Source organism: Rhinolophus sinicus, chromosome 2 (assembly GCF_057876585.1).
Source record: "Rhinolophus sinicus isolate RSI-liver-muscle chromosome 2, RSI-T2T, whole genome shotgun sequence".
In the NCBI taxonomy this organism is placed as follows: Eukaryota; Metazoa; Chordata; class Mammalia; order Chiroptera; family Rhinolophidae; genus Rhinolophus; species Rhinolophus sinicus.
This window is the reverse complement of record NC_142502.1, coordinates 158,584,779-158,598,899: the sequence shown is the minus strand read 5'-3', so window position 1 is coordinate 158,598,899 and position 14,121 is coordinate 158,584,779.

Genomic DNA, 14,121 nt, shown 5'->3' with positions numbered 1-14,121 from the left:
ACCCAAGCCTGACCAGTGAGTCTCAGAACTAGGACTTTTGCGGGAACTCTTGGGAAAGTAAACTCTCTTTCCACTGGGTACTAAGCTGACAGAAAACATGTCCAGAGCGGCTGGTGGCTATCTTGTTCCACTTGGGGAAAGCCTGCCTGAGAATAAAGCTGACAGAAAATTAGAGCCAAGAAAAGGTGAGAAAGAGGGTGGCCTGTTGGCTCAGTTGGTTAGAGCGCGGTGCTCTTAATAACAAGGCTGCCGGTTCGATCCCCACATGGACCAGTGAGCTGCGCCCTCCACAACTAGATTGAAACAGCGATTTGACTTGAAGCTGATGGGTCCTGGAAAAACAAACTTAAATAAATAAAAGTTTAAAAAGAAAGAAGAGATGAGAAGACACAGATAGGGAGGGAGAAAGGAGAGATGGAGGAGAGGAGAGAAAAAGTGAGCTCTTGTTGGCATAATTTGGGCCCCTGGATCCACCTAAAATGACATCCCTAAGCTTTTCTGTTGCTATTAACTTTGATTTGAATAGGTTTTTGTCACTTGGAACCAAAAGTTCTAAATCATGGAGCTTTCCAATTTGGCTAAAGAAAGAGGATTATATGAGTTGGAAACTGAGCTCAGCAATAGCTAATGGAGGAGGTATCATGTCATCTGCTTCCAGTCTGTCCTATGGAGAAAGCTGTGGGATTAAAACTAAATGAGGGAGTTTTGGAGACATGGGGGGAAGTGGAGTTCTCACATGTACTTCTGATCAAGAAAGGAAGCCATTTCCCCACTTTTTGAGGGAAAACAGCCCTGTTCTGTCACCATGAAGGTACCAAGGGAAATGGCAGCGTGGCCCCAGCTGTAAGACGATGCCCAGTGGGAAACACCACAGACAACCATATACCATGTGTGGCCAATATAAAGAGCACTGCACTCGCAAAAGGGTCCATGAAAAGACCGTGAAAGGTCTGGAGCAAACCAAATGTCCATCAACTGATGGGTGGGATCTAAAATGTGGGATTTGGCAATAAAAAAAGAATGAAGTTCTATGATATATGTTACAACATGAATAAATCTTGAAAACATTATTAGTGAAAGAAGCCAATCGTAAAAGATAATATATGATTCCATTTATATAAAATGTCCAGAATTGGCAAATCTAGAGAGACAGAGAGTAGATTAGTGGTTGCCAAAGACTACAGGGGCAGGAGGATTGGGGGCTGACAGCTAAGGGTACAGGGATTCTTCTGGGGGTGATAAAATGTTCTTTTGTTGATTGTAGTGGTAGTTGCACAACTCTGAATATACTAAAAGCCATTGGATTGTACATTTTAAGTGGGTGAATTGTATAGTATATGAATTATATCTCAATAAAGCTGTTACCAAAAAAAGAGGCTCTTGAGTTTCCTGCCAATATGTGTGGTGGGGCAAGGGTTGGGAGTCGGCTTCCAGGGGCCCAGGGCACATCACGCAGCTGCTGCTACTCTGAGAGGCTGCTCTGTCTTTAGACCACAGAAGCAGAACCTCACGCTGGGCAGGCACTCTAAGGGGTCCCCACTCTGGCTCTTCTCTTGTCTCTCCCCTCTCCCTCGGGTAAGGTGTCTGTGAAGCCAAGTGGATGTGTCCACCACACTCACAGCTTCTTCCTAAACCATGCCCTAGGTATACAGGAATTCCTTGTCCAAAAGGCCCCAAACCCATTTTTAGAGCACATAGGCCTCTTCTCCATGTCCATCTTCCCCAGGGTAGACTGAATTGGTAGTGAATGTACAAGAGGTGTGATTAGAACTTAGATCGGTAAGCTGGAATACCCTTATCAGACCCCTGAAAGGGTGAGGCAGAGCTGGGGGGAGAGGAGGAAGGGGACAGGCCATGTGCCGTGACTATAGGATCTGGGGGACCAGCTCTTCCCACAACCACTGTGTTCCATCATGGTGATGTGAGGAGTATGAGAATTCTCAATTCAACTTGACCTTCCAGGTCATTGTGAAGATACATTTTTCAAGATAGGAAGCTAGAACTTTGAACAATTTATTAGCTTGCTTTATAATTGTAAGATATTCAAACACATGGTTTGCGGACCTCCATTTGTCCCCTGGACCCCCACAAATACAAAGATCTGACCTCCTGGTCAGATTTAAGAGAGAAATCTATCAGAGCTTTTCTTTCTTGTGAATGCTGGTGTGGGATTTTCCCAGGCTGCATTTAAGGATTTGTGAAACACGGTTCATAGATTCCTTGCTCCAGGCTAAAGAGAAAGCTGACACATGCCTGCCCACAACCTTGAAGTTTAATGATTTCTCTCAACGTCTTCTCAGCTGAGCCCACAGCTTAGGCATGTAGTGAGGTGTGGGCTGAAGACTGGGGTGGTTATATAAGCCACAATAAGAAATTCTATGTCAGTCTTGTTCTCCTGTTTTTTGTTTTGCTTTGTTAATATATAATGTAATAGAGTCCAATTGGCAAGACATTTTAAGAGAAGCTCATGAGAAACATCTGAGAGCCGGGCTGGGGCAGGCCAGAGAGTATTGTTCATCCTTCTTCTACATCTTCCTGAAGGCCAAAAACCCTGGGGGATCCTGTGCTAGTGTCCTTGGAGTAGAAACATGCAAGACACGTGGTCTCTGTCCTCAAAGAAGTCACCATCTGGTGGAGGCAATAACACTGACACTGAAGTCATTAAAATACAATATGAAAAAAATCCCACAATACCATTTAGGGTGTGACATGAAGTCCTTTCAAGACTAGAGATCATCTCATCCAGAGTTTCTGCTTGGTACTATTGACATTTTGGGCCAGAAAATTATTTGCTTTGTTGGGGGTAAAGGGTCCCATCCTGTGCATTGTAGGATGTTTAGCAGCATCTCTGGCCTCTACCCACTAGATGTCAATAAAAGGCTCCCTGCCTCAGTTGTGACAACGAAAAATGTCTCAAGACACTGCCATATGTCCCCGGGGGTCAAATTTGCTGCCAGTTAAGAACCACTGCTCTAGTGTAAACCCCCCACAATTTCCAGCGTAATTAATGTCTATACACTGACAGTACTGCAGGAAGCCCACGGAAGGGAAGATGACTGTGGGCTGCGACAGCCTGGTTCTTAGAGGAAGAGGTGACATCTAAACTGGACCTCCAAGGATGGGTAGAATTTGGCTAATGTAGCTAGAAGGTCAACACTTCAGCTCCGGGAAACAGTGCATTCAGAGGCAGAGAGGCTGGAACAAGCAGCATACCCATATGATCATGCTGCTGTGCAATGCCAGAAGGTGCCCAGCTGAGGGGACAAGTGGGAGGTGAAAGGCAGCCCACCCTGCCCTGGCCAAGCCATGCCCCTCAGCACACAGCTTCTTCAGTGCAGTGGAAGGGGAGCCTTTTCCTTAGCACAAAGGTGTCTTGTGTGCCCCAACCCAGGGGATTATGGGTCTGCATCCACCCAGAGGGGGCCTTTTTCTAATGATACAAAGGTGCCACTGAGGCCAACCAAGGCCCCATGCATGAGTACTTCATGGGATGGAGAGGAGAGGTTAGCCAGTAAAGCAGCCAGCACTCTGTCAGGGGCTGACCGGGACTCTAGTTTTCTCTGGCCCTTGTTGGCCCCACTATGTCCTCTCCATTCTGACTACTCTGTGAGAACCCCATGCTGGCCTGCAGAGGCCCTGCATGAAGGCTCTAAAAGAGTCTAGATCATAAGACAAACTGAAGCCAGAGTATCTGGGGTTCAGATTGCTGTTGCTTCTGCTATCTCAGAAAGATGCTACAGAGAGGTGATCACCCATCAGGGAGGACACATCTGCCCAGAGCATCTTTCCTACTATAAATAGACCTTCAGAACCTGCAGGAACCCCTCACCCTATTACCTTCCCCTCTTTTCTCATCAATCCAGCAAAGGACAGTACAGACTAAGGTACAGGCACTCTTTGGGTTACATGAAGATTCTCCAAAGGGTACATATTTGGGTGTGGGTCATTTTAAGAGCCTCACACGACAAGCCCTCCACTTCCACAAAATACAGGCATGATCTCTGAGCACATGGATGAATGTTGCTTCTGGTTCTCCTATCTCTTCCACTTCCCAAAAGAACGGTCCTTGTGGCACCCATCTCAAATATTACATTGTCTTAGGGAAGAAAACATATGGTGAAACAAAGGGGCAGTCAAAATTCTGGTATCCAAGTTGAGAAAAGGAATTACTAAGACTGGGCAGATCAACTAGCTTCCAATTCTCTGCTTTCATTTAAAGTGAAAGAAAATCTATTCTAGTTGTCAGCTAATTTTTAATGATCCACCCATATGATCTTTGGCATATAATTCAAAAGGAGTTTGTGAAATTGAGTGACATTATGGTAACAAAACTCTTTACATTCCTTTGTACTTATGTATGTGAAAATGTTTCTGAGCTCAGCTCTTGGATCTAAAAAAAAAAAAAAAATACCAGAAATAGAACACTGAACCCTGACCCCTTCTAGCAATGAGTAATAGTCATCCATGGATATATGAACTAATTAGTGTGGAGGGAGAAAAGCTTCTTCTCATTAAGAGATGCATTTCCAATTAAGCTTTATTTTTTTATGCTTCCTTAGTATCTATTAAAATGTCTAATAGCATTTGTTTTGATTAATTGTGTACTAGACATCATGGTACAAATCCAGACAAAATATTTCTAATATTTACAGTCTATGGTCACAGGAAATTTAAAAAATAAATTTGTTTTATATGCATAGCTTTGTTGGACAGCAGCATGATAGGATGATACATAAAATAAATTCAATCATAAAAATATATTAGGATAAAATTCTGTAGGGGAAGTAAACTGGAAATATAAATCCAAGGAGAAAAAAGAAAGATGAAAATTTTTCCCTCTTTTAAGGAAGAACTTCACGTATTTTTTTTAAAAGGATGGTGGTGGATATCCAATCACTATAGTATTTCATTTAGAAAGATTTTTCAGAGGACTGAAACAGTTTTACTTTAAAATGTCAATATTTGCATACACCCTATGTATGAAAGCACACCCTATGTAACTATCCTATGAAAACATTTTAATTTTCAAAATTCTTTAAGGAGTTTGCAAGAAAATGTTTAGAGCCCTAGGATCACGAGGAGTCTGGCTCTTGCCTGCAAGGGGAGTGTGCCTAGAACAAACGCAAAATCAACAGATTTGACTGGTCCCTAAATCTTGGGGGACCTGTCATCACCCTTAAAGGGGGAGGAGGACTATCACGGGTGCTGGGAAATGAGCCAAGAAGCGTTCCCTTTCTCCTATCTATACATTACTCCAGTCTTTTGTGTTTTGTTTTAAGCATTCCTCCAAAATCCCATTCTCTCCAATATAGATGACCCATCAGGTCTGTGTGGGATCTGTTCTGCGTTTTTCCCCTGCTGCCTCAAGCCTTCCTTTCTTCCGGAAACTTTGTGGGCAGACAGTGCCCCCACTCCCACCTCCACCCCACGCCATGCAGCCTCGTGGCCGCAGTCTAATACCAGTTTTAAGCGTGTGGCACCCACTGCTTCCTCCAGTTTTCTGTTGCTTTGGGCTCACTCCCCAACTAGGCCTTAAGTTTTCTCGTCTGTGTCTCCAAGTCTCTTTCCTCAACAGTAAGATGTGAATAAAAAGAATTAAGCGAGATGGAATTTAAACAGCGCCTGGCACCGAGCCGAGCCTGCAGCTTCCAGTTGTGTTCATCAAATACTTGCTGATCGTGCGGTTAAATTTTCTCGCTGGCCAGTGATCACCGAAGTCTGGGCTTTCTAGTGTCCCCCTTCTTCTTCGCCCAGGGAACCAAGGACAGACAGTTCCCAAATCTCCAGGTCTGCACAGGTAACTTCCTAACTAGGAGTGACGAAAACGCCCTCCCCTTCCTGCCTCCTGCCGCCGGGTCGGCTGCGAGGAACCGGTGGAGCTGGGAGCTATGAGGTCATGTTTGGGTCACGTGACCGCTGCCGCATCTGTCAACTGTGGTGCAATTACTAAGACAGTTGAGGTGTGTGACATTCAAACCAGTTATCTCCCTCCTCCCTCTCTGGAGAGCTGGCCCCTTTCAAGCCAAGGGACTGTCTCAAAAGTCTAAGACACTGAAAGATTTGGATCCAAATGCTACAACTTAAGGGCTAGGAAAGAAAGGAGAGAAGAGAGGAAAAAAGTCCAAGATTCTTGCTCCTAGAGTTTGAAAACCACGCTTAAGCTCCTGTTCTTTAAAATCTTTTCTGCCAAAGTAATTTGGCATATGTATTAAAGAGTCTTTTGAAAATCGTCATACTCTTTAACCCATTAATTCCAGTTCTAGTAGGATGCTTGCCTATGGGAATAATCCAACCTGGGGCAAGGATTTAGGTACACAAACTTCACTGCATTGTTATTGAAGCTAATATATATATATATATATGAAATTGACTAGATTGGGGTATAAAAGAACAATACAATATTGGGCACTCATAAATGGTGATTTCCAAGAATTTTCCATGAAATGAAAAAATGACCATAGGGAGTATGGTCCATAGGGACCATAGGGAGTATGGTCCATAGGGACCATAGGGAGTGCTCCATAGGGAGCACTCAAGTTGAGAACTCACTATGTGCCAGATGTTTTGCTAAATGCTTTATATGGACTGAGTCTTACAAACTTAGGAGACAGATAATTATTGTTATCCTTCTAAAACTGCAACCTGGAGAAGAAACTTGCCTAAAGTTGACTAGCTAGTAAAGTATGAAAGCTGAGGCTTAGAGTTCATTCAAAGGGTTTCACTGAATAAGTGGCGGAGGCAGGATTTGAATTCAGAATCCAGACTCTTAACTCCCATGCGTTCAACTGTGTGCCACAATAGTAACCGGTGAAAAAAACTCAGGATGCAGCACTGTTCATACACACCATCAGGCCACAAACGTGTATGCACTTGTGTGTCCCTACACACAATATATACCTAGAAAAAGAATGGAAGAACAGACACCACATTTTCACAATTACCAATGATTTAATTTTTTTTTATGCTATTCTGGATATTTAAATTTTTCTACAATGTGTGTCTATTAATTTAACAAGTAGACAAAATGTTATATACAGAATGATTCCACGAAAAAGCCATGTGTCAATTACAGCATTATTTATTATAATGAAAACTTGAAAGTAGCTCAAATGTCAATTACTGTGTGAATAATTAAATAAATTATAAAACATATCAGGTTCAATAATTTGCAGGCATTGAAAAGGAAAGTAACAAAGACCAAGTGATACCATGATGTGAAAAATCATGGTATAAAATGGGAAGCATATAATGAATAATTATTTGAGGCTTTCGCTGTGAAATCTGAAAGAAAACAGTAGCTGTATTAAGACGGTAAAATTATATGTGATTTTAAAAAGTTTTTGAGCTTTTATAATGTTTTCCTATTTCTTGCATAATAATACAAATATTTTGAGTTAAGGTTCAATTATCAAAATTAGCATGGTGTTCCATGGGAATCTCTTTTGCCTTTCTGTTTTGCTCATTTCATTGCCAAATCACCCCAATGAAAATAGGCTTTTACTCTCCCATTTTACCTATAAGAAAGTTAAGGCATAAGGAGGTGAATGAGTTACTTGGAGTAAACTAGCTAATATACCCTGGGATTAGAATTTAAGCCTGAAGTCTCCCACTCCAGGCCTCTGGCCTATAAACCACAACCATTCCTTTATGTAAAAGGCTGCATGGCTCTGCCTAGAAAATACGAGCTACTGTTATTAAGACCTCAATCTCTGAAATCCAAGTGTTGATTCTCTCCAATGGGTGAGAGCCTGGAAGCAGGCAGCATACCCTATTTATGCTCTTTGTCTTCAGAGAGGGCACGCCTAAGGCTGTCTCCAGCCACCCTCCAAACCCTTCCACCCACACCCATACCCACACACACAGCCTGCCTTGTCCCCAAAACAGGCTTTCAGGAAACATCTTGCCCTTTGATGGAGAGAGAGGTCAGTCATTTGCAGTTTAATCTCCCCCTCTCCCTTTAGGGTACAGCCTTGCTCACAGCCCCCATTAGAGGAGCAGGAACCCCATAGGCCAGCACGAGTCAAAGGCCAGTTGCAAACCAGGTGGACACGGGAGATGCAAGCCTGGAAAGAGAGATCAGAAGAGGTCAAAGGTCAGCCGCAGTGTGTGAACCCAGCAATAGGGGGCTGGGGGTCTGAGAAGCCCCAGGGAACTTCGTCATCAGGCCCTGCCCCTCACTTAACAGATAGAGTGTGACCTGCCAAAGAGAGTAGAAGTGAATCCAAACCAAAACCCCAGGGAATCAGTCAAAGGCCAGGCCACCAGACTTCACAGAGTCAGACTCATTAATTAATTCAAGATAAACCCAGTGCCATCCCTGCTTACCAGATTTTTCTGTTCTCATGGGGCTAGAGCCAGTACCCTATCTCCAATCCCACCCCTCTTGGGGGTCAAGAGACCCCATAGTTAAAGGTGGAAAAAATCTGGGAAGTAACCAGCAAGGAGGTAACTCCCTCTCCAGGGAGACAAACCCAAACTCCAAAGCACAGGAAACAAACCAATGGGCTGAGAGTCCAAGGGTGTGTCCAAGTCCAGGGATTCCAGAGCCAGGTGGGGCAAGGTTCCAGAAGGCCAGAGGAGTCTGGAAGAGGTAGGACTTGAGTGACCCAGAAAGAGAAGCCTGCTAGTATAAAGGGCTAAGAGAAACCAAAAGTTTCTGTGGATATGGTAGTGTCACAAAGAATTACGAGGGGGAGCTAAGCCTAGGTTTAGCAATCCTGATGTCAGGGTAGGCCCTGAATGAGGAGAAACGGAGGTGTGAGTGACTGGATCGGCTCTGTTAGGAGGAATGAGTCACCGGAGACCAAAACTGGCCCATTAGAATTTATTTGTCATGTTTGAGCTGTGGGAGGTCAGGCTAGAAAAGACCATAACCTTCCCAAGCAAAAAGGGGTATGGAGTTTTATAGGAGGGGGGTTTTCCCCCTTCAATGCTTCAGGGGGTTTTCCTTGCATTGTCTCTATCAACAAAGGATATAGGGCACGACCAAGCCCTCTCACCCTGGCTCCCAGGCCTCCAACCTGACCTGACCGTCCAGGCCAGCCCAGGCCTGCAGATCACAAGCCCCTAGGAAACAAACAAAGTACAAAGCAAGACAGAATAAGATGGTTTCTACATTCCAGGCGGCTTCTGCAGGCCTAAGGCAAACACAAGCTGACAGGTACAAGATACAAAGCAAGACAAGATGGCTTTTAAGATAAAAAGGTTCCTGTTCCCCGCCTGAAAATGGCCTAACAAGGTGATTTCTGTAAATAGTGCATTTAAGTGTTTGTTCCCACCTCGGAGTAGAAACCATGGAATATCTGAATGTTAGCAGTTCCTGCTACTGAAGACAAAATAAAGTTGATGGTACTTTCTGTAAGGAAAGGGGATGTCATTGGCCCCGAATGTTATTTACAGGGGGCTTTTCAGAAAACAAACAAACAAACAAACAAACAAAAAACAATGTTGCCCATAAAGAGACCTGCCATTGGTTTGAACTGGCTGATTTGCTTTCCTGTTTCTGTGGGGTTGGTGTGGTTTGTAAGCAAAGAAGGGAAAGGGGCAAGTGCTATATATCGGGAACCAAACAGAGAACATGCCATGAGGTTGGTGCAAAGTGATTGCGGTTTTTGCAATTATTTTTAACCTTTTAAACCGCAATTACTTTTGCACCAACCTTATATATTTTACACGGTAAAATGAGGTCATGCCCTTTCCATGCTTGCAAGCCCTCAATGGCTTCCCAGTGTACTTGGAATAAATCTAAAATTTTTTAGTGCCACCCACAAGACCTTTTTATGATCTGTCCCTGACCCTTTCCTTTCCCCTTCACTGGCTTAGTGAAGCTCCACTGGCCTTCCTCACTGCTTCTCAAACCAGAAGAATTTTTTCTGGCTTGGTGCCTTACATTTGTGGTTCCTTCTGCTAAAAATGCCCTTCCCTTCTGCCCACCCACCCTCCCCCTCTGCTGTCTGCATGGCCAGCTCCTTCTCAAGCTTTAGATGCATGGGCCCCACTTGAGCAGTGGTCAGGGAAGGCCTCACTGCCCATAGCCCCTGACATCGCTGTAGCACTGAGATCAACCCCAAATCACCAGTTGTCTACTTGTTTGGTGTCCATTTCCCAGTCCTGACTCCTCCCACCCACCCACCCCATCCACATTAGAATATTTTTTTGTGAAAGCTGGGGCCTTAACTGTCCTGTTCACTACAAGAGCTGCAGAGCCTGGCAAAGCCTGACATTTGATAACCACTCAATGAATATTTGTGGAATGAATGAATGAATAAGAGGTCTGCTGATTTGAATTTAACTGCGTGAAAACCCAGGGCTCAAATTCCAAATGAGGAAAGAGTTCAAACACTCCCTATTGTTCACCTTCTTCCAAATGAGCCCCTGCACATCTTGCTTCCACGTTTTCCTCTCCTCTTCTCCCTCCCTCTCTTCCTTCCCTCCTTTCTTTCACAGAGCTTCATTAGCACCTGCTCTGTGCTAACTCTGGGTTAGTTGCTATGTGATGGCCCCACCTTCCTAACCACTCTGCTCCCCAACATGCCCCTAGTGCCCTGACTTCCCACAGGGCCCCAGTCTTTCCCTGGGTCCCCTCAAATCACATCCTTCATGCACTCATTCACTGGTACCCCTTCTCTGTGGGCCTTCATTGTGATTGAGCCCTGAGGCTAGAACACCCAAGAAAAGAGAAAAGAAGGATTCTCGTCTGTGGCCATGCATTTGCTAACATACAGAGGATGCCAAAAAAATGCATACACATTTTAAGAAAGGGAAAAACTGTATTAAAATTATAATTCTCAATATATACTGATAACAAAAGATGAATACAAGGCATGTGTATACATTTTTTGCCCCCCCCCCCCCCCCCCCGGGTATTTGTCCTGCTGGGAACCAAAGTTCTGAAGCTTCTATATAGGAAGTTTTTCATAAAATGAATGACAACAACCCAGTCTTTTCAGGCTTTTTCTTTGCAGTCCCAGGAGTCTCACTAGCCGGTTATGAACCTGGACTGCTTTCTTGCTTCCTTTGAGCTTCAGATTCTAATGAACATTTGGCTCTCAAGATTCTTTTAAGTTCTAAACCTTCTGGAACCTCCAGGATGTGAATCCACTCAGGTTTGAAGCCACCAGGATGAGTCAAACATCACCCTCTATGAGCTCATCTCCCAATAATAATAAAAAAAGAACACACTCAATTCCATTGATCCCAGAGTGTGTGGGAGGGTGTGGTGACTGGGGCAAGGGTCTCCGGACTGTCTCTGGGAGCAGGGGTCCCTTTTGCTGCGTCTGCAGAGAGAAGTGGAGTAGCCTGCCTCCCAGGGAAAGGGCTGCTGGCCTGCAGGGAAAGGCCACGGGGTGAACTGTGAGATTGTGCTGGCAAGCTTAGGGTGCTGTGAGAGAACAAGGTAGAAGAGTCTAGGAAGATGGAGGAGGGAGGAAAGACTCAGTCATTTCCCAGTGCTGTCAGTAACAGGCATGATTTCAGGATGAGGTGATGAATTGGAAGGCGGTAGGGATGGGAACTGAGGAAAGCACAGGGAGGGACAAAAACTAGAGCAATTTCTCAGGAAAGCTCAGCTTGGGGCTGCGTTTGCTCCCCAGAGGCGTGGGGGTTATGATTGATCCAGCTCTGGATCTGACCCTCTTCCGGGGGTCCTGGGACCCCAGGGACAGAGAGGAGGCCCTCAGCATTTTCTGTTCTGCTGGTTTGCATTCCTTGCTTGCTCTGAGGTTCTAGCACAGGTTCAAAGTATCCCCTCCATTTCTGGCTGTCCAGGCAGCTTAAAATCAGAACTACCTTTACACTCTGCTCTGAGTTCCCCTGCCAACAGGATTCCTGGGGTGGAGGCCTCAGCCAGGGGCGGGGCCTGGCTGTGCGTGAGTGTTCAGATCTCTCAGTCCTCCGCCAGCAGGGAGTGAGCCTACAAAAGCAGCCTCGCCCTAAGTACAGCCTCTGTCGGCATCAGCAGCAAACAGCTTCCCTTGCACCTCAGGAAGAAGTGTCAATGAGGAAAGCGGTGGGGAAGGGTTGTGCCTGCCTGTGGTTGTAACAGTTTGCTCTTTTTGGTTCTCAGGGATTGAGGAGCTTAAAGGAGCAACACGCATTCTTGAGGGTAGGACAGTTAAGGCTAATAAAGAATGCCTGTACGATTTTACCAGTCTAGGAACAGAAAGTACCAGTGCAAGCATTTCTAAAGCAAAGACCCCTACAGGAGTGCAGCTGTCAGAATGGTGACAAGCAGTCTGCCCCACAGGGCAAGGCTAGCATTGGGGGCTACAGAAACATAAAAGCTCGGGGTCACCTCTCCCATAGCTGAGGCCCCTAAGGAGGACCCAGCCTGTCCACAGACCCTAGCTTTGCACCCAGGTCCAAAACACCCCCTCTCCCCCTTTAGTTTCCCAAGGAGGGAAGAAAGGCAATAAAGCCCTAGGTTTGTCCAGAAAGTAACCAAGCCCTGACTGAGGTGAGTAAAGGGCACAATCCTGCTTAAATTCAGGCTCCACACATCCACAGCTTTCTCCCCAGGAGCAGTAGAGAAGGATTTTCTTGTCAAGCACCATCTCTGGATGACAGTGCGGCCCCATCTTCCCTTCCCCCATCTCACATCCTTGCCCTTTTCCATGGCACAATCTATGGGCCGAAGAGGAGACAGACTCTGGAGGTCTCCATCCAGAAACCGGAGTCAGGCCGGGAATGAAGAATGTAGCAACCATAAATGTCTGTTCAGAACCTACTACATGCACAGCCAACATCGGCACTGAAAAAACAAGGCAGTAGGGAATGCAAAGAATAAACAATATTCCTGCCCACAAGGAGTGGGGTTTTAAAAAAGTGGGATGAGTAGAAAAGCTGCTATCCAGGAGGAGAAGGCCTAACTGGGAGGGCCCGTCCCTTGCAACCGGGGACTGAGGGGGGGCGGGGCTTGGTTGCCCACCAATTTTTGTTTTGCTGAGGGAACATTTTGAGGGAGGAGACTGGAACCATGGGTTGAGAGGGCTGTGGAGAAGGTTGGGGAGAAAGAAAACGTTATCTGTTGGCTTTGGGAGAGAGAAAATTGGAAAAACAGAGAGATGTTTAAATGGGACTTAGGGGAAATTTTGCCCCACCAGCGCGATGGAAAGCTCTCCTCAACTTCCCACAAAATCTTTCACAGAATCTACCTATCAATTGTTTTGGAGATTAATTAATATCGGGGCCTTAATAATGGATTGAGGGCAGCTCAGAGAGCCAGAGCTGGGAGTAGGCCAATGGGGTTCAGAGACTCCTGGGTTACAGGAAGTGGGGTCTGAGTGCTCAGAAAGGGGGGATGCTGAGGTGCTGGGTCATCTGGGAAGGGACTGCTTTGCTGGGTCTGGGAGATGGCGAGGAGAAAAGGGTGAAGACTATGAGGGTGGGGGACTCTGATTAGAAAAAGTTGTAAGATGATGTGAAACTGTGATGAAAAGCCTCAAGTCCTAGACAAGTGCAAGGATTTATTCAGGTGGGAGGAAAGGAGATGGGAGTGGATAGGATGTAGGTCACAGATTCTAATCTCTTCCAGCCTATGTATCAATGAATTTGACCTACTTCACAGAAGATCTGGGTAGATTATTTATCATTTCTCCCTTGGGCGGATAAATCGCCACCAATGGAGCTTCTGCCTCCAGTCTCTCTCTCCCTCTAATGTGGCTTCCACATACAGTGACACTAAAATGATCTTTTGAAAGTCTAGCTCTCATGGTGTCACTCTTATTTAAAGTCCTTCAATGACCCTTCATCACCCACCCACCAATTCATCTAACTCCTGAGCAGGGCCTGAAGCACCATGCAATCAGGCTCTGTCCGTCTTTCAGGCCTCATCCATGGTCACTTCCCCCTCACCCCCATACTCATCACACCAAACTGCACATACCGTATTTCCCTGAAAAGAAGACCTAGCCGGACCATCAGCTCTAATGTGTCTTTCAGAGCAAAAATTAATATAAGACCCGGTCTTATTTTAATATAAATTTAAGACCCAGTATAATATAATATAATATAATATAATATAATATAATATAATATAATATAATATAATATAATAAATATAATATAAAACTGGGTCTTATATTAATTTTTGCTCCAAAAATTAATTAGAGCTGATGGTCCAGC